This window comes from Vombatus ursinus, unplaced genomic scaffold (assembly GCF_900497805.2).
Source record: "Vombatus ursinus unplaced genomic scaffold, bare-nosed wombat genome assembly UNPS02014818.1, whole genome shotgun sequence".
NCBI classification, from domain to species: Eukaryota; Metazoa; Chordata; class Mammalia; order Diprotodontia; family Vombatidae; genus Vombatus; species Vombatus ursinus.
In genome coordinates, this window is record NW_020954596.1 from 53,697,126 (window position 1) to 53,718,512 (window position 21,387).

At 35.8% G+C, this 21,387-nt stretch overlaps 1 pseudogene; it reads right to left on the reverse strand.

Annotated features, from left to right (window-relative positions):
• Positions 1-8,130: 8,130 nt before the first annotated feature.
• Positions 8,131-8,830, reverse strand: LOC114023716 (annotated as a pseudogene).
• Positions 8,831-21,387: the final 12,557 nt, after the last annotated feature.

The window sequence follows — 21,387 nt, forward strand, 5'->3', positions numbered from 1 at the left end:
CACACAGTTAGTGTCTGAAGCTAAATTTGAACTCAGGGCTTAGTGATTCCAGACCCAGCATTCTATCTTCTATGCCACCTAGCTGCCTAGATAGAATTAGAAGGAGAAGAGCAGTTAGGGATTGGGTATAGAATACTCAGCTCAGGAATAAGAAAGCAAACAAATCTCAGGTACTAAAAATGTCAGAAGTTACTAGGTATTCTGTGAGTTGGCCTTTGAAGTCAATACATTTTCACTGATAATTAGTGAAGGATGAAGCCTGGACATACATGGCACATAATTGTTTTCATGCTATTTCCCTCATTATATTGTGAGCTACTCGAAAGAAAATACTTTCTTTTGCCCTTCTTTTTATCTCCAGTGCCTATCAGAGTGCCTGACAAACAATGGGTGGTTGATTGTTTATTCACTGAGTGACTATTGCTTCAAACTAAGCTAACATACAATTAAATGAGGTCAGCATTGTGTCTCTGTGTTTTTTTAAAAAAAGTTATTGTTATTTTCATTATGACTCCTTGGTATGAGTATCATCTTTGAAATCCACAAGCCACTAATGACTGATGCTATCTCTGAAATACCTCATCTGAGCATTGTATAAGCTCTACCTTTCCCTCATATATCAATTTCACACTTCAGGAAAGAAATTTGCTTGTTTCTAAACATCTTTGTCTGCCTATGTTTAGTTAATCAGCATTTCTTTCTCCAGCTACTCAGCAGATTCATTGACACAACACACTAAGCATCACTAGCCAGTATGAATGAGAATGTTTAAAAGCACCTAGTAAGCAGCCATGAATACACACCTCCTAGTGAAGAGGCTGTAGACTCTGATTCCATTAATAAAGGATTCTCCCTGACAGATGACTGATGTAGAACTTATGGAGAGAAGACTTCTAGACACACAGTCAGGAAGAGCCGTGAATGTTGAGTGTTGGTTCACTGGCTGTGGGATTCTGGAGAAATTATTCATGTTCCCTCTTTGTTCCCAATTCAACTCTCAAAGACAAAAATTTGAGGAGCTAGTGCCAATTTGCTTGGGTAGAGAGAGTTTCTTCACTGAGAGTTTCCTGTATCAATGAAACGTATGTACATATAAGTTATTGCTCTAGAATTGTGTCATTTTTCTAGGGTACCTATTCCTTCATGTAACTATTCTAGTGGGCTTTAGTTTCTACATGCATTATGTCATGACTCCCACAGAAACCTCAAAGGGAAAGATGTTATGCTCATTTTCTAATTAAGCTAATTAGAACTAACTAATCACCTAATAGTAGTTAGGTGATTTACTTGCTTGACATTGACAGAAAGGTAGGAGTATGTTGAGAAATGTTTAACAATATGTTTTCCTGAGGCAGCTAGGTGGTGTGGTGGAAAAAGCAACCCTGAAGTCAGGAGGACCTGAGTTCAAATCTGGCCTCAGACCAAACACTTGACACTTACTAGCTGTGTGACCGTGGGCAAGTCACTTAACCCCAAATTCCTAAAAACAAAAACAATTTGTTTCCCAAGAATGCAGCACACCTTTTTAAGTTTAATCTGCATTATCAACACTTTCTCCATCACTTTTTTGAAGTCTAAACAATCAAGAAAACAGTAAATCAAGGCCTGATTTTTAGTGTTTAGTGATTTCTGAAGTGGAGGTACTCACACTGAAAATTTAACAATTGACTCCCTTGAGCCTGTTTCAGCTGATGCCAGCATGCTCCTACAAATAGGAGACTAAAATTCAAATCCAGATTCCGTATCCAGTGCTCCTTTCCTCTTCCATATTTCTTCCCACGACATTCAAGACTTATTTTTTCTCAACAATTATTCTTATTAGAAAGTAGTGATACTAAGAAATGATGAACATGATAGAAACAGAAACATGGAAAGAATAAGATGAACTGATACAAAGTGAAGTAAGCAGAGCCAAGAAACAATAAACATAACACTGTAATAAAATAACTATGTAAATGGAAAGAACAACAACTACAAACCAATAAAAAAGAATATTGTGAAATTATAAAGAACAAATTTGGCCCCAAACAAGAAGACTCCACTCCTCTCTCCCCTGATTTTTTGCAGAGGTAAGATTGTGTGTGAGGTGGGAGTGTACTGGGTCAGGTGATTAGTGACATATTCCAAATCGTTACTGTGTTCAGAAATTCTGCTTTTATTCTTTTAGTTTATTCTGGTTTCTTGGCTTGATAATATAATTAGCATACATATAGTGCTTAGGAGTAAGCCTGGAAATTCTCAAGAATATATGTTGAAAAGCATTAGCATAATATTAAGATGAATTAGATATATTTTGATTCCCTCCCCCCCAGATTTGTTTATATACGCTTTCTTTTTGAGAGGTAGCAATTTAAAATGGCCTACTAGGGATTATATTCATAATAAACATAATGAATTTATTGAATAAGTTTAGATCAGATATTCAGGAGTACAAAATGTTTTTGAAGATGACACTTTTTGGAATCTTAAGCAGCTATGAGGTCAATTAAAATCCTTTCCTGTTTTTCCCCTAGCTTTTTTATGTGAGATAATTTCCCCTATTCTTCCTTTCCCTCCCCCCTTCTCCCAGTACCTCCATATTTCTTACCTTTCCATTCTTCTTTTGAGATAATCTCAACATAAAAGACCCACACTGAAGTTATGTGAGGCAGTTGCACTGCTTCTAACTGCTTCAATGATGATAAAGTTCTTAGGGGTTACATGTGTCATCATCCCATATAGGAATGTACATATTTTAACTTTTTAAGTTCTAATGATTTCTCACTAATGTTTATACCTTCTCATGTTTCTATTGATTTTTGCATTTGAGTGTCAAATTTTCTACTCAGCTTTGGTTTTTTTCATCAGGTATGTTTGAAAGTCTTCTATTTTGTTAAATATACATATCCCCCCCCCCCGTCAGATTGTACTCAGTTTTGCTGAGTAGATGAGTCTTGATTATAATCTTAGCTCCTTTATCTTCTGGAATCTCTTTTCCAAACCCTCCCCTCCTTTATACTGATAGTTACTAAATCTTGTATAATTCTGACTATGGCTTCATAGTATTTGAATCATTTCCCCCAACCTTAGTTTTTGAAGCATTATTTCCTTTACCTGGGAACTCTGGAATTTGCCTATAATATTCTTGAGAGTTTTTATTTAGGGATTCCTTTCAAGAGGTGATAGATGGATTCTTTCAATTCCTACTTTACACTCCATATATATGATATCTGGGCAGTTTTCCTTGCTAATTTCTTGATATATGATGTCTAGGCTCTTTTATAATCATAGTTTTCAGGTAATCCAATAATTCTTAAATTATATCTCCTTGATCTATTTTCTAGATGAGTTGTTTTTCCTGTGAGATATTTCAAATTTTCTTCTATTTTTTATTTTTTAACCTTGTTTTATTGTTTCTTGATGTCCCATGGAGTTATTACCTTCCATTTGAGCTTCCATTTGACCAATTTCAATTTTTAAGGAGTCATTTTCTTCATTGGGACTTTGTACCTCTTCTACCATTTGGCCATTTCTGATTTTTAAATAATTATTTGTGTGTGTGTGTGTGTGTGTGTGTGTGTGTGTGTGTATTTCACCAAGCTGTTAATCCTCTTTTCCTAATTTTCTTCCATTGCTCTTATTCCTTTTCCCAATTTTCACCTACTACTCTTATTTGATTTTTAAAATAATCTTTTTGATCTTTTTTTAATCACATTCTTTAGCTCTTCTAGGAATTCCTTTTGACTTTGTGTTCAATTTACATTTTTCTTTGAGGCTTTGCTTGTAGATGTTTTCAAGTCACCATTTTCTGAGTTTGTGTATTGACCTTTGTTATCATAGAATTTTTTATGGTCAAGTTTTTAGTTGTTGTTGTTGTTTTCTCATTTTTTCAGCCTATTTCTTGATTTTAGACTTTATGTTAGGATTGGGCTTTGCTCACTTCTTGGGGAGGTGGAAGGCTATCTGGCCTGATTTTCTGTCTTTTATGTGCTTCTACCGTTTTTAAAGCTTAGTGGATGCCTGTAAGTTTTTGGTGGTTTAAAAGTGGTGTGGCATGGGAACAAGCCTGGGCACTCCCTTCCTTGTCTGTACTCTGGTCTTTATATAGGTAGTGCCCCTGCTCCCTCACAACCACAACTTTTCCTGCACATTTTGTAACTGCAACCTGGAACTAGGTAATGGGTGACAGAATTTGCAAATGGTACCTCATCCTTTATTCCATTCCATCACAGGAGGCCCCTAAAATCTCCTTCTGAACAGGTTTTCAGTCCCCTTACTGATGCTGTGTGCTTGCTGTTTCCTCCATTGCTGCTCCTGCCATAACCTTTAGGCCCACAGCAGGTACTGCTTCCACCAGAGTCTCACTCCTGGCCAGCCCCCAACCCAGCATCTGCAGACATCTCTTTTTGTCTGCTTAAACTGACCTCGGCTAGAAAAATGACTCAATGTGGTTTTTTTTTTTTTGTTAGTTCTGAGTCTCAGAATTTAATTTGATGTGCTTTTAAAAGTCATTTAGAGGGTTGTGTTGGGAGAGCTCAGCAAAAAAAAAAAATTCTCACTTCACCCTGCCCTCTTGGTTAAACCCCTGGTAATTAATTTTTAAATGAGAAATGAGCAACAAAAAAGACATTGAAATCAACTATAGTCATTTTATTCACTTTAACCAAGGGAAATGAAATTAATTGCCTCAACAGAAAAGACATTGAAACCAGCTATAATAATTTTATTCAATTTAGCTAATAGAAATAAAATTAATTGCCTCAACCTGGAGAACAAAAAAGCCCATAAAGCATCATAGTTCACATTTAACTTAGTTGATAAATGGAGAGAGATGGCTGACAAAGGAAACAATGGGTTAGATTATAAACTTGCTTGTAAAACCTTACAAAAAAGTACAATAAACAATTAGGGATAGTTACATTTCATAAAACAGAAAGAATCAATGAAGGTCAAATACAGTCTAAAGGAAGCTTGCTAAGATATCCAATTAAGCAAAATTATTCCAGGAGCTTTCATGGAGGAAAAAGTAAGATTATAAACAGAAAAAAGTGAAAAAGACTTGTACTAGCTACTTAAAAGATAACAATTTTCTACATTAAGATATTGGATCCATCACACTTGGCTCCAAACATTACAGTTCCCTCTGTGCTTCTAATGGAGGTAAAAATGGCACTAAATAGAAGAAAGATGTGAAAAGCAATTGTCTTGTTCTGTGTGTACATAAAGAAGATTGGTGCATGAGGTAATACAATTGTCAGGCCATTGAGGTCCTGACAAAGAAAGTATTTGAAGGAGGCAATGATACCAAAAACATAAGAAAAAATCCCAGGCCATGTGAGAACCAAAAAAAAAATGTGATCAAGGGAATATTAGTAACTACTCACCTATATGCCAAGTCTCCTGTGTATACAAAAGCTTATAGAGTTATCTACATACAAATCAAGAACATCCTTAATAAAGATTGTCTTGGGGAATAAGCAGGCTATTAAATAGAATAGCAATAGTCCAGGTCTTATATATTATGAAATATATAATTAACTGAAAGATATATACAATCTGAGAAAGCATTGTGCTTTTCGTTTCTCGATTTAAAAATTCACTTGATTCAGTAAAATAAAATTCTGCCTTTCAGGCTTCTTTACTATGTGACAAAAGAAATAACCCTTTTCAACGATCCTCTTACAGTAAACATCAGGAGAAGCACAAAACAGGGAGATGTAGATTTGATAAAAGTGTTTGTTGTTGTAGAAAAAGAGATTCAGCACCAAGTCCAAGTGGAAGTGGAGTACTGAGGTCTTCCAGATGCCTTGTCCATTGGTTACATTGTACTTGATTGCATCAAGCCTCAGAACATTGCAGAAATTCCTGGAAAAGATGTATAATAATTTAAAGATGTTTGGTCTGTCCATCCATACAGGAAAAGTCAAGTGGATGAAAAATGTTTAGTGTTCAGATTTCAACATGAATTTGGATGAACATTCTGTAAAACTTATCCAGCAGTATGTATATATGGAACAAACAGTACCAGAGGACAGAGAGTTGAGTTCAGGGTTAATAATAGCAGAACAGGAAGGATTGCTTTTGAGAAATGGCACGGTTCCTTCACTGACTTTAAGATTCCCATGAAAGCAAAAGCCAGTCTTTTAAATACCAATATTCTCCTGCTTATGATATGAAGCAGTCAGGCATGGAATAAAACTACATCAAAGTAACCACAAGCGTCTATCACAAAGAAGGCAACAGAGAGACACATGGTGGGTGTGAGGAAGATGCAACATATACCCAACAAGGAACTCCAAAAAAAGAACAAGAATAGAAGAAGACATGATGAATTGCATGATAGGAATATAAAATGTCCTGGTTACAGGGGAAGAATGAAGGATGGTACATAGATAGTCATTGTCCCACTGGCACCTTCACAATGTCAAGAGAAGGCAAGGAAAGCTTCTGGAATATTGATCAGATCACCATGACGAACTTTTGCAAAGGTATGGGCAAGAATTGCACAGAATGGGCAGGCAAGGATGGGATACTATTTTCATCGTAAGGAATCTCAAATCGATGAGATCACAGATCCATTTGGACATTCCCTTGCACTTAGCAAAATTCTTGGTGTATAACAAGCACTTACTAAGTGTTTGTTGGTTGGCTGACTGGTTACTAGCATCTGAGACATTCATAGGAAATGTTTATACAAATAATCATATTTCAGTTCTTTATCATGCTGCTTTGCTAATCTACTAGTATTTTCAGATGTTATAAGGACTCTCTGTGCCGTTGTGTCCATTTTCAACATTTCTGAAATAAATTATTTAGAACTTATCCTTGTATTGGATTTTCCACAATATTACAAAAAAACTGGAAGTGTTGACCTTGAAAATGTTGAGTTTGCAGAACCATTGCAACTCTTTATTTTCTACTGGAACTATTGATATCCAAAAAAGAACTTTACTTTATCTCCATAGAATAGGTCTATGCCACAGTCCACAGAACCTCAGTGTAGATGCTATGTTGTCTTTTCTTTCTATGTAGAGTGCTTTATTCATCATATATATGTGAGTATCTGTAGCACAGAATTAATTATTACTTCTTCTGAGGTGGCTTTGTAGATGAGCTTTCAAATAAATTAAATATATAGGTATGATGAGCAACACATGCTTCAAATTAAAAGATACAATGATATTAATTAAACCACAGGAATTGTGAAGTAGTGTTGGCATGCATCTTGAGCTACACATTTTTATAATTCATTTAATTTTATTGAACTCTGTAATTAATTCCACTTGTACAAGTGGAAGGTTTAATAGAATTTTATTGCTAGAAGATGCTCCTACCTGCTGTGTTCTGTGTAGGGAGGTGGTCACACCATTCTTATGAGATCATGCTGAAAATGACAACAGTTTGTCTTAGCTTTGGGGTTTATTCATTCTGCATTTCTTCCCTACAAACAGAGAGCAAGATATGGAGAAATATGATTCAATATATACTTTAGAAAGATGAATGAATTGAAAGACAGTTAATATGTATAAAACCCTGGGCATGCAAACATAAAACCAAGACAGTTCTGGCTTTCAATGAGCCCACATTCTAATAAGGAGCTGCAATCTGTAAGAGATTTTACCTGCAAATGAGATGGATAGGCCCCATGGTCATTAGGGTTCAGTGGTAAAGTAGATTCTGGTAAAGAATCTTTAATTCACTTCCACTGACAAAATCATATCCATATGTGAAGAAGAACCATTTGTAAGAGCCAAGAACTTTGGAGGCAAGAATTTTATTTTCTTGCTCTTCAGTAAGCTGTAGTTGCTAAAGAGGCAGGGGGGTTACAGCTTCTGCAGAATCAGTTGCTATTTCAGATCTCCCCAGGCACTGATTCCTTGAATGGTGATTGTTGGGTCTGGGCTGGAAGCAGGCCCAGTGATAAAGAAAGCACTGCTATTCCTGGGTCTTGGGCTATCTTCCTTGGTGTGTAAGGAGAGGTGATTGTCAAGGGGATGGTGGTTTGACTTGTCTGCTACATGCCACTTTCTTTCTCTATCTCTCTTCTTGCCTCAGAGAAGGGATAAACAGCATGTTTTTGTTTTTGTTTTGTTTTGTTTTGTTTTGCTTGCAAATATTTTTATTTAAATGCAATTTTTGAGGATAGTAGTTTTTAGATCTTATTGAAAGCAGCAACATCCATGGATTGCACATAGTCTTCAAAGGCAGTTATCTGTTCCTCTAGCATATCTGTCCCAACTTTATCATCTTCAACTACACACTGTATCTGAAGCTTCTTGATGCTGTAATCCACTGGAACTAGTTTAGAAGATCCCCAGACCAAGCCATCTGCCTGAATGCTTCTGACGCATTCCTCCAATTTTGCCATATCTGTCTCATCTTCCCAAGGTTTTACATCCAGGAGGCTGGAAGACTTGGCAACAATTGCAGGTTTTTTTGATTTCTTTGATTCGTACTGAACAAGGCCGTTCTTTTCTTAGTCTCTTTGCTTCTTCACTTTCCTCCTCCTCATCAGACCCAGAGATCAATGTCATCATCATCTTTGCTATCTGTAGCTCCACCACTTCCTGTGATATCTTCTACATCAGCAGGCCCATACTTGCCCAAAGCCTTCTTTATTCCTGGCAAGCTTGCCTTCTGCTTCTCATAGGATTTAATGTGGTTATACCAAAGGAGAGCATGGTACAACTCGGCAGGTGGTGGGCCTGAGACTACTTCAAATACTGCAATGTCAGCCTGGGATGGCACGTACCCCTCGATGTAGCTCTTGTCCGCCAGGAAGTCGTTGAGGTGCTACAGGCCCGCGGGTGTCTTGAGATCTCCGAAGCCCATGGTGGTGGTGGGAGGGACCGGGAAGAGGCTTTGGTGGTGGCGGCGACGGAGGAACGGAGAGCGGGGCCGGAAAGGAGAGCAGCGTGCAAACACGCTAGCGCCGGCCGCCAACTGAAAAAAGGCAATAGCATGGTTTTTAAAGAAGATAATAGAAACAGGTTAGTAATCTATTGCAATATTTACATTAAAGGAAAATGATTCAGGTAGTATAAATGGAATTGAAAGGATGGAGCAGATATGAGCTATGTGCCAAAGTAAAGTGGATAGAATTGATGTCTCCCTGAATGTGATGCAAAGGAAGGAAGTCAAAGATTACTGATATTTAGAGTTTGGTAACTGGAAAGATAGTGTTGCTATTACCAAAAAAATATGGTCAGGAGAAAGAACAGGGTTTCTTGGAAAGATAAACTCAAATTTTGACATGTTGAGGTTCATTTGCCAGCAGGAAATCCAATCTTTGAAGTTTGGTAGATGGTTGGAAATGACCATATGGAGTTTGGGAGATAATCCCAAACTGTTGGAGTTAGAAATGTAAAGGTTATAATTGATACCATAAAAATAAATAAAAGCTTTATGGACTAAGTTGCAGAAAGTTTGTAATCTGTATTGATGGGGAGAATTTCTGCACACTTTTAAAATGACAAATCCTTTGCCTCTTCTCCTTTCTGAGTATTTTAAGTCATTGGAGTTTATATCCAAAATCAGTTCAAAGTCATAGTGGAAAAGAATGATATTTCCTTTTGCATTTTTTTGATATACTTTTCATGTATTCATTATTATTTGTATATGTCTCATCTCCATTTACATTTACTCAACCACGAAAACAGAGTCTGTGCCTTACCTAATCTTTCTATCTTTTTTTTTTTTGAGGCAGCCAGATGGCATCATTGATAGAATGCTGGTTTTGGAGTCAGAAAGATCTGAACTGGAATGTTCAGGCTCAGATACTTACTGGCTATGACTCAGGCAAGTTAATTAATCTCTGTTTCAGTTTCTTCACTTATTAAGTGAGGACAATAATAACACCTATCTCACATGGTTGTTATGAGGATCATTCTATCCCACTATGGAAAACATGCCCAATTCAATACCAATTTTACCTACTAAAAATATGATTTTGAATTAATTTTGGATATAAACTCGAGTGACTTAAAATACTCAGAAAAGGGAACAGACAAAAGATCTTTCATTTCAACAGTGTGCAAATGATATATGTAAAGTGCTTCACAAACCTTAAGTTACTTTATCAATGTTAGCTATTATTATCATAATTTTGGTGATTGTTGAATCAATGAATTAAAACTTGCCTTATTAATTTTATTTTTTTTTGTAATTTGCTATAATTAACATAAGCTGTGCTGAATGGAGCTGTCAAATGACATAAATAGATTTGAAAATTACAAATAGCTCCCCAAATATAAAGTTGTTAAGTGAACATTATGTGTTAACTGAAATAAAACATTTTAAAAGTTGATCAATGAGGAATGTTTGGCCATGGCCCAGATGTTCTGATCATTATAGAAATTGTGCCACTAATTAAATTTATACTCTGGTGCCAATTCAAAGAAACTTTGTTTTATTACATGAAAGCTCAATTATACAGTCAGAAAGAATGTTCATGCTGGAGTGGAACTGAAAGGCATGAGGAGAAAATGTTATGGTATCTACTGACATTACTCACTAAAATACTGTTACTACAGCATATTAGAGGCACAGTTTTGTTTCTGTTGATATTGAAGAAATGTAAATAATCATGAAGACATGTAAGAGGCCTTTCTTCTGAAACTAGATAGCCTGAATTTATTATACAATTCTCAACTAACTCTGTCATCCCATGAAATGAATTATTTCAGTAACATTAGCCCATGCTTGGTGACAACAAAGCATAAGATTATAAGATGCATTATGCATTTTTTTCCTCTAGGATTAACTGGAAACCCTAAACCTAACTCTGTGTGTGTGTGTGTGCACATATGCATGTGTGTAGAACTGCCTGATGGCTTAACAAAGGAAGACTCTTCTTGAATTTATACTTTTAGTAGCACAGCAAGTCTCATCACTTGTATTTGAACCATTTGCTCTGGTAAATCAAATAGCCTAAGGCTATTGGGGAGGATCAAACAGACTGAAGAACAAGAAAAATTTTTATTGCTTTGATCTAGGAATAATACTCTGAGTAGACAGAGAAAATTAGAATATTTATTTGAAGTAATGAGAATAAAACAGCTGAACATATTGTCTGTTAATCAGTTATCAGTGATGTCTGTCAAACTCATTAAATCCAACCACCTATCAAGTTAGGCCCAAGGAGATGAAAAATAAAACCCTAAGATGATATTAGAGTCCCAAATTCTTTCAAAGAATGAATATTAAAGAATGTGGGAATTAGTAACTTCTGTTACTAATATGCATTTAATTGAAGAGTTGCCAATGTCTTTTTTTTTATTAATCCCACCTATGTAAACTATGTGAGCAAATTGGTGGAGTCCTATTTAGATCTTTTTTATTTATTTTTTATTTTTAATTAATTTAATTTGAATTATCAACAATCACTTCCATAAGCTTTTGGGTTATAAATTTTTCTCCCCCTCCCTCCCCACCTCACTCCCCAAGATGACATGCAATCTGATATAGGCTATACATATATATTCATATTAAACATTTTCACATTAGTGATGTTGTAAGTAAGGATTAGAACCAATAGGAGGAACCACCAGAAAGAGGAAACAAAACTCAACAGAAGAAAAAAATAGCAAATAGTATGCTTTGATCTGCATTCAAACTCCATAGTTCTTTCTTTAAATGTGGATAGCATTTTCCATCATGAGACCTTTGGAGATGTCTTAGATCCTTGTATTGCTGAGAAGGGTTAAGTCTATCAATATCAGTCATCATACAACACAGCTGTTACTGTGTACAACATTCTCCCGGTTCTGCTCATTTCACTCAGCATCAGACCATATGAGTCTTTCCAGGTTTTTCTGAAGTTAGCCTGTTCATCATTTCTTATAGCACAATAGTATTCCATTACATTCATATACCACAACTTGTTCATCCATTCCCCAATTGATGGGCATCCTCTCAATTTCCAATTTTTTTTGTAATTTTTATTTTTTTTTTGTTTTCAACATTTACTTCCACAAGATTTTTAGTTCCAAATTTTCACCCCATCTTGCCCCTCCCCCACCCCAAGATGGCATGCATTCTAAATACCCCTTTCCCCTAGTCTGCCTTCCCTTCTATCTCTCCCCCCCCTCTTATCCCTTTCCCCTTCAATTTTCCTGTAGCGCAGGATGGACTTCTGTACTCCATTTCCTGTATTTCTTATTTCCCAGTTTTGCATGTGAAAACATTTTTTTTAAACATGTGTTTTTAAAACTTCAGGTTCCAAACTTTCTCCCTTCCTCCCTCCCCACCCACCCTCATTGAAAAGGCAAGCAACTCAATATAGGTTATACATGTGCAGTTATGCAAAACACTTCCATAGTAGACATGCTGTGAAAAACTAACTCTATTTCCCTTAATCCTATCCTGCCCCCCCATTTATTCTATTCTTTCTTTTGACCCTGTCCCTCCTCAGACATACTTGCTTCTGATTACCCCCTTTCCCAATCTGCCTGCCTCTCTATCAACCCCCTACTCTTTTGTCCCTTTTGCCCCCTATTTTCCTGTAGGGTAAGACAGATTTCCACACCCAATTGAGTGTGCATGTTATTCCCTCCTTACGTCAAATCCTATGAGAATAAGATTCACTCATTCCCTCTCACCTTCCCCCATTTCCCCTCCACTGTAAAAGCCTTTTCTTTTCAGTTTTTTTTGTGGGATAATTTACCCCATTCTACCTCTCCCTTTCTCCTTCTCTCACCCCTTAATTTTATTCTCCAGATATGACCCCTTCATTTTCAACTCACCCTGTGCCCTCTATCTATCTATCTACATCTACGTACACATAATTTTTTCCCCTCCAACTACCCTAATACTGACAAAGGTCTCATGAGTTACAAATATCATCTTTCCATTCAGGAATGTAAACAGTTCAACCTTAATAAGTCTCTTATGATTTTCTCTTTCTTGTTTGCCTCTTCATGTTCCACTCAAGTCTTGTATTTGAAAATCAAATTTTCTATTCAACTCTGGTGTTTTCATCAAGATTACTTGAAAGTCCTCTATTTCACTGAATGACCATTTTTTCCCCTGCAGGATTATACTCAGTTTTGCTGGGTAGGTGATTCTTGGTTGGAATCCTATCTCCTTTGCTCTCTGAAATATTATATTCCATGCCCTGCGGTCTCTTAATGTAGAAGCAGCTAAATGTTGTGTTATCCTGATTGTGTTTCCACAATACTTGAATCGTTTCTTTCTGGCTGCTTGTAATATTTTTTCCTTGACCTGGGAACTCTGGAATTTGGCTACAATATTTCTAGGAATTTTCCTTTGGGGATCTCTTTCAGGAGGAGATCGATGGATTCTTTCAATTTCTATTTTGCCTTCTGGTTCCAAAATATCAGGGCAGTTTTCCTGGATAATTTCTTGAAAGATGATGTCTAGGCTCTTTTTTTGATCATGGCTTTCAGATAGTCCAATAATTTTTAAATTCTCTCTCCTGGATCTATTTTCCAGATCAGTTATTTTTCCAATGAGATTTTTCGCATTGTTTTTTAATTTTTCTTTCTTCTGGATTTGTTTTACAGTGTCTTGATTTCTCATCAAGTCACTAGCTTCCAATTGCTCTATTCTAATTTTTAAGGAAGTAGTTTCTTCAGTAATCTTTTGGACTTCCTTTTCCATTTGGCCAATTTTGTTTTTAAAGCATTCTTCTCCTCATTGGCTTTTTGGACCTCTTTTGCCATTTGGGTTAGGCTATTTTTTAAGGTGTTATTTTCTTCAGTATTTTTTGGGTCCCTTTTAGCAAGCTGTTGACTTGTTTTTCATGATTTTCTTGCATCACTCTCAGTTTTTCCTCTACTTCTCTTACTTGCTTCTCAAAATCCCTTTTGAGCTCTTCCAAGGCCTGGGACTGATTCATATTTTTTTGGGGGGCTTTGGATGTAGGAACTTTGGCTTTGTTGTCTTCTTCTGGTTGTATGTTTTGATCTTCTTTGTCATCAAAGTAAGATAATATAGTCTGACTCTTTTTGCGCTGCTTACTCATGATCCCAGTCAGTTACTTGAGTTTTAAACTCTTTGTTAAAAGTCTGCTTCCAATGTAAAGAATGTACTGTTCCAAGCTTCAGAGGTACTTCTAGGGACCTGTAAATTTTCAGTTATTCCAAGGTGGTATGATAAGGGACGAGGTGTTTCCTCTCCACAGCCACAACAAGCTTTACCACGTCAGCGCTCCTCCTTGCCCCAGGACCGCCCTTCAGAACTGTGACCCAGATCCAAGCACTGGTAAAGCAAGAGATTCCTGCCTCAGCACTGGCAAAGAGATCCTTGCAATCCCCCTCTTATAAGCTACTCGATTCCCCCTCAGTCTGTGGGCCGGAAGCTCAGGAAACAGTCGTTGAGACCTAGCTCCTCTCTCACTGCAGTCACAGACTTTTCCCATTGACCTTCCACGTTGTCTTTGGCGTTCCTGGGTTGAGAAGTCTGGAAACCACCACTGCTGCCTGAGATTCAGTCCTCTGTGGTCTGCTCCAGGGTCTCTGCGGCCTGCACACCCACATTGAACTGCACTCCTCTCCCCGCCTGGCGCGATACACCTTTCTGATCAACCATCCAGGCTGTCTTGGGCTGCAAATTTGTTTCACTCTGTCTTTTTGTGGGGTCTGCTGCTTTAGAATTGGTTTAGAGCCATTTTTTAGGTACTTGGAGGGCTTTGGGAGAGAGCTCAAGACAGTTACGGCTTTCCCTCCACTATCTTGGCTTTGCCCCTTGCCAATGTCTTGTCAATGGAAAACTGGGCACTCAGATACCTAGATCTTCTCTATAATAATTTTATTATATTTATTTTATATACAAAATATAATATGTTTGTCATATAATATGTAATTATGTGTATTATATATTATAAACTATAGTATTTATTCTGTTAAAATGCAATAATTTCAAGAAACAAGATTTGTTTTTATCTGAAAAAAAACATATGCCTCCCTCATACATCACAAATAGATCAATAAATCCAATTTAATTACATAATTTATTCAACAAACATTTTGAAAAGACTGATAGGATAGAAAAAGTCAAGTACTCTATGACTTTGTAACTCATTTTTAGGAGGATATAATAGAAAAATGAAACCAGAATTGATAGGGTATCCTAATTCCAAAAAGATTGGAATTCACTATATTAATATTTGAAACATGTCTGGGTCTAAGAAAGTCAGAAGAGAAAATTAATAGAATGAAAAACATTTATTGATTCCAGTTGGACATTTTCAATAGCTTTCTTTTAAGGTAGTAACTAATTCTGGATTTTTTTTCTCTGTCTCTTAGATCAGGCTTAAATTAGGGGAAACTCTAGGCAAAGATAAATAAATAAAAAAGTTTAAATCCCAGCAGAAAAAATCTTTAGCCTTCACAGTTGGCCTGACTTCACTTCTTATGGTTTCTTACTCTGCCACAATTTTACTTTTTCATCTAGGGTTCTGGAGTAATCTGACTATACACCAGGGGATCACTGATCCTTTGTCTGTATTGGCCCAAGTGTAGAAATACCTACTTCTCCCCCTTGAGAGCCACTAAAATTGCTTAAGGATGGAAGAGGATAATTTTACTAAGAAATTTATGTAATGAAAATCAACTAAATGTCAAAAGAGTTATTTGTGAAAGACACAATTTTGTAGCATTGTCATATCTCAAATTTGGAAGGGACCTCAGAGACCATTTGCTTATGTGCTTTGGAATGTTTTTTTCCCCCTACCAGTTTTTTTCAGTATCTTTAATTGTTTGCACGTGAACAGAATACTCTTGAAGTTAGTCAAATTCAGATGTTCCAGAGAAATGGACTCTCTTGGGGAGGGGGGCAAACATGAGCTGTGCCAGTGTTATTAGAGAGGTCTGGAAAGTCACATCCCCAAGATTAAATCCGTTTGGTCTCTCAAAAACATTGGTTTAGGAACTTAATTTGACATTCAACTGAGAAAAATGTTTTTAAAGTAGACTTGGAAGCCTCAGTGTTCATGAGTGACTTTCAATAAGAGGGTTGTTCTTTAATGTTCTGGTGATTCTAGAAACATTAGCTAGTCTTAGCACCACTTAACAAATACCATATTCTTTTCAAAGGGGCTAGAATCTTCTAGTAACATGGTCCTAAAGGAATCATAAAACTGAACTACAGACCATTTGTGAATTTGGTTCTCCTGAGTTCCTTTGATTTTTAGTCCATTTCTCTCAATTGATTCTTTTTTACCCCTGCTTCTTTTTAGATTTCTTCTTTTTCTTCCTTTCACTTCATTGTTCCTATCTTTCTTTACACTCCCTTTTTTCTTACTTTCTTCCTTCAGATTTTTGTGATTTCTGCAACGCTTATGAAATAAGTACCAAACCTGCCTCACTTCAAAAAATTTTATTGATGCTATTTTACCTCAGAGCTGTTTTTCTTCCTCTCACCAAATCTCCTGCCTTATTTCACTTTTTCAATGTACTATCTAAATTAACTGGCTTTAAGATTTGGTAACAAAGTATTAAATTAATGTCCACTTCAGATTTAGACCTATGTTATTCTTGACTAAGGAACAGAAAATTATCTTGTAATTTTTTATTTGTCTCAAAGGATATAGGTTTGTTTTTAAAAAGTGCTAGTAGAAAGCTGTCCTGTCTTTGGTGAATGTCCTGAGGGTATTTAATAGTTGAAAATGGCCGTAATTAAAATACACCTCAAATAATTAGCTAGTAATTGACCTGCTTTGTTTGAGTCAGATTAGTATTTGGGTAAGACTTTAATCTTAAATAAGATCTAAATCCACTGAGAGAAGGGGCTTGTATTGATATTTGAGGTCATTGAGTGTCTCATGTCTGTCTCTTCTTGTTTAAAAAGAGTGAGAATGTGGTTCTACTGTGAATATGTGATTATAAAAAAAAGTATAGATTTTTTTTCTAATCTGTACAAAAATAATTCTTTCTCACTTTATTAAAGAAGAAATGACTGCATTGTAGTTAATGAGAAGTACTCAGATGAGGTGAAAAGAGCTTCTGAAGGGCTTCAAAGGGAGCAAACTGGTGGCAAACAAACCAGAACTACCCACTGGTTTACAATTAAGAAGTATACTGTAAACTAATTTCCAATTTTCTTCTAAGATCCTATGTCAATACAAAGTAGTTTTATTATAATTATTAAGCAACAGTCCTTGACATAAGTGGAAAACCTGGAAGCATTCTCCTGTCACACCTATGTTGGAATAACATTATCGTGATTTGTGCCAACTACTAGTTAATTGGTCTACAGAGAAATTTGTGGGTGGTTGCTATTAATTAGGCTTAAAGACATAGAGTGATGGCAACCTGTGGCTATTTTAAATAGGTGAAAATGAATGAAGCATAAAATGATAATTTCTTTATTTTTAATCTTGCCCATTTTTTACTTACTTTTTATATAATTTGTATATGTTGAAAGGATCTATGAACATATGAACAAGAAGATAGAAGGAGATAAGGCTGGACAGATAATTTGGGGTCAGATTTGAATACCAAGCAAAGGGATTTGGAATTTTTCCTTCAATGTAGAGCCATTAAAGATTTGTGAATACAGAAATAATAATAATAACATTTATATAGTGATTATGATGTGGCAGGCACTGTGCTAAATGCTTTACAATTATTATTTCATTTGAAGTTTACAACAATCTTGGAAGGTAGGTGCTATTATTAGTCCTATTGTATGAATGAAGTAACACAGAGGTTAAATGACTTGCCTAGGGTCACACAGTGATTATCTTGGGCTGGATTGATGTTAGGTCTTCTTTACTCCATGCTAGGTGCTCTATCCAATGCATAATCTAACAGCTCCTAATGATAACAAAACTGCATTTTTAGGAAGATTACTTTGGCAGTGGAATGTAGGTTTGGGTTCTAGGAGAAGAAACTGAGAGTAAGAAGACTAGGAAGTTATTTCCGCAGCAGATCTAATAGTATTAATAGCTAGCATTTATATAGTGCTTTGCAGTTTGCAAAGCACTTTACATATATTATCTCATTTGATACTAACAGACCTAATAAAGAAGGTCAATTACTAGCCGATTGCAATGTATTTTTGTCAAACACATTTAAAACTATCAAATACCCTGAGGACAACAATAAAAGACAGTGGACAACTTTCTATTAATGTGGGATTTAAAAATTTACCTATATCCCTTTGTAGCAAATGCAAAGGTGAGTAAACCAAGGTGAAAGTGGTAGGAATAGAAAGCACCAGGAATGTTGAAGGGCAATAAACAGGATGAGGTGACTAGGACACCAATTTAAGAGAGAAAGCAATGGTGATTTTGAAATTTCAAGCCTTAGTAATTGGTGCAAGTGTGATATTATTAAATGATGTAAGGAAGACAGGAATGAGGTCTGGAATTTGAAGGAAGAAGGTAAGCTATGTTTTAGACACACTGAGTTTAAGACATTGGCAAGGGAAATATCCAATGGACAATTGGAGATAGGTAAGGACTAGAATTATAGATTGGGGAGATCATTCACACTGAAGTATTAGTGGAAGCTATAGAAATAGGTGAGATCTCTTGGAGAAAATATGTATAGAAAGATCAGAGCTGAAGACTTAACTTTAAGGAATTCCCACATTTAGGAGCCAGTAGTCAGAAGAAGAACTGTTGAAAAATAGAGAAAAGGAATCTTTAGAGATACCAAGTAAAGTTAACAAGCATTTATTAAGCACTTACTAAGTAAAAGGAAAACTATTATAGAGAACAAAGAAATAGTGTTTCGAGAAGACGGAAATGATCACGAATGTCAACTGCTGAAAAAAATTAAAAAAATAAGAATCGAGGAGAGATCACTGGTCACTTTAAATGGGCATTAATATTTTCATAAAAATTTTGCAAAGATGAGAAAGCAAGGATACAGGTTTCTATGTGATGAAACTTTATTGGTTAATTTTGGAGGGAAGAATCACCATTTGTGACTTCCGTCCCTGTACTTTCCTCTCAATAGAGCTTTGTTCTCTCTCTCTCTCTCTCTCTCTCTCTCTGTATATACATATATATATATGTGTATATCTATATATCTACATATATAGATATAGAGATATATATCTATATATATATACATATATTTACATACATACACACACACACATGTGCGCACAAATATAGTCCAGAGAAAGTTACAGGACTGTCTTTAGGACTGTAGCCCATTGTAGCAGAAAGCCATCAGTATAGAAGGCACTCAGAAAACTGAAATTCCCCATCTTGATTAATGAAATAGGAAGAATTCCTTCCCTTTCTTTTCTTCATTCCCCCAACATACTTTCCCCTTCTTTTTCCTTCCCTTCTTTCTACCTACCTCTCCTTCTGCCTCATTCCTCTCTCTCTCTCTCTCTTCTATAGATGATCACCTTAGAGTTCTGGAGGTCTTACTTATTTCTTGGATGGGTGGGAAGCAAAGGAACACAAAGGTGTGCATCTGTCATTCTTGACTTCAAAGTTTGTCATTCATTCCAGCTCCTATCTCTGGCTTTCCTGAGATCTTGGCCAATGGCCTTCAGTAAATCTCCTTTGGGTTTTGTGTAGTTTATTTCCTTTTCCTGCTAATGTCTTCTCTCTATTGATTATCTCCAATTTATTCTTTATTTATTCTGTAGCTATTTTCAATTTTCCCCATTAGACTGTGAGCTTCTTGAGAACAGGAACTTTCTTTTGCTGTTTTTTTATACCCCCAGAAGTCAGGACATGGTACGTACTTAATAAATTCTTATTGACTGACTGCATAGTATGGATATGTATTTATCGCAGTATCTTTCATTTGGAGAGGATTTTATAGTCAAAAGCAGGAATTAAAGTAGGAAGGAGAATGATCAATTATTTTCATTTTAAGAAAAATCCTGGAAACTCAGAAATATAGCAGCACTAATTCATCTAATAGAGATGTAGATAAAGTAGCTCTAATATCTTGCTAAGAAAAAAAAATCATTAGATTTCATTTGGTTGACACTAAAATCTTCCCTTTATTTGAATGAGATCAAGTAGGTGTACTTTCAACTAACTCTTTCAGTCTAAATGCCTATACACTAAGAAATGTATTCCAAGTAGTAGCACATGAATAAAGTGACAAATTTTAATGAAGTTAACAGAATAGTGTTACTAAAGACTTGTAATACATTTTGCACAGCATTCTACAATTAAACATGTATAATTAAAAGGGCATAGTCTTTGTACATGCATGTGTGTGTATATGTGTTTTTGTACTAGTTATAATGGACTAGTGAAAAGCTGACACTTTTAAAATAGTTGCAACAATTTGTCAGTTGTCAGAATGATCCAACCCAAATGTAGACATCCTTTCCCTTTAATTCCCTACACATAATTACATATGTGGACATGCCTCAATTCTTTGAGCTATTGCCATTTCTAGAGATCACAAGTGTGAATATAGATAAGCATCTTCATTGCCTCAATACTGGGCAGATCTGAAATGATATCCCTTGAAGGACATAATATTGCCAGCTTATCAAAGTTCCAGAAATGAAAGATAGCTGGAGGGCAGACAGCTCAGTGCCTATTTCTTCAACAACTCCCTCCACACGTCTCAAAGTTTTTGTTGTCCCAGTTTTATCATCACTTGAAAAGCCAGTTCATGTCCTGACTACGGATACAACCGAATCGCTACACATATTGTCGTTCACTGATATGCACCAATCACTTTAATGAAGACTTCCTAGTTCACTTAATTCATACTGGAATAGTTTTCTATTTCTTTCTCTAGCTCATTTTACAGATGAGAAACTGAGGCAAACATGGTTAAGTGACTTGCCCAGGATCACACATAGGTGGTCTGAGGCTAGATTTGACTTCAGGAAGATGAGTCTTCCTGGTTCCAGGCACAGCTCCCTATCAACTGATCCACCTAGCTGCCCACAAGTAGGTGTAGGTATATTTCTAATCCATCTCTATCTCTATCTATCCCTACATCTCTTTCTATATATTTTTATATCTCCCTATTATCTCATCTCCAATTCTATAATCTCTTTTTCCATCTTTATTGCTATCTTTCTTTTAATTTTTAAATTTATTTTAGTTTTAATTTATGGAATAAAACAAACATGTTCATAACATAGTATAATTAAAAAAAAGGTGATTACACATGAAACTGAAAATTATGTACAACTTGCTATTCCTTTTAAATATATATAATAGTTATCATGTAAATTTCTTTTTTTTCCTTTATTTTTTCTCTCCTCTCCCCTGCCCTAGATCTGGCTACCTTTAGATACAATTATGTATACACATACACACACACACACACACACACACAATCATTCTTTACATACTTCTATTTATCAGTTTTTTCTCTGGATGCAAATAGTGTGTTCCTTCATATGTCCTTAATTTGGGTATTTATAATAGTCAAAATGACTTAGTCACTCAAAGTTGTTCTTAAAATAATATTGCTTTTACTGTACACAACATTCTCTTGG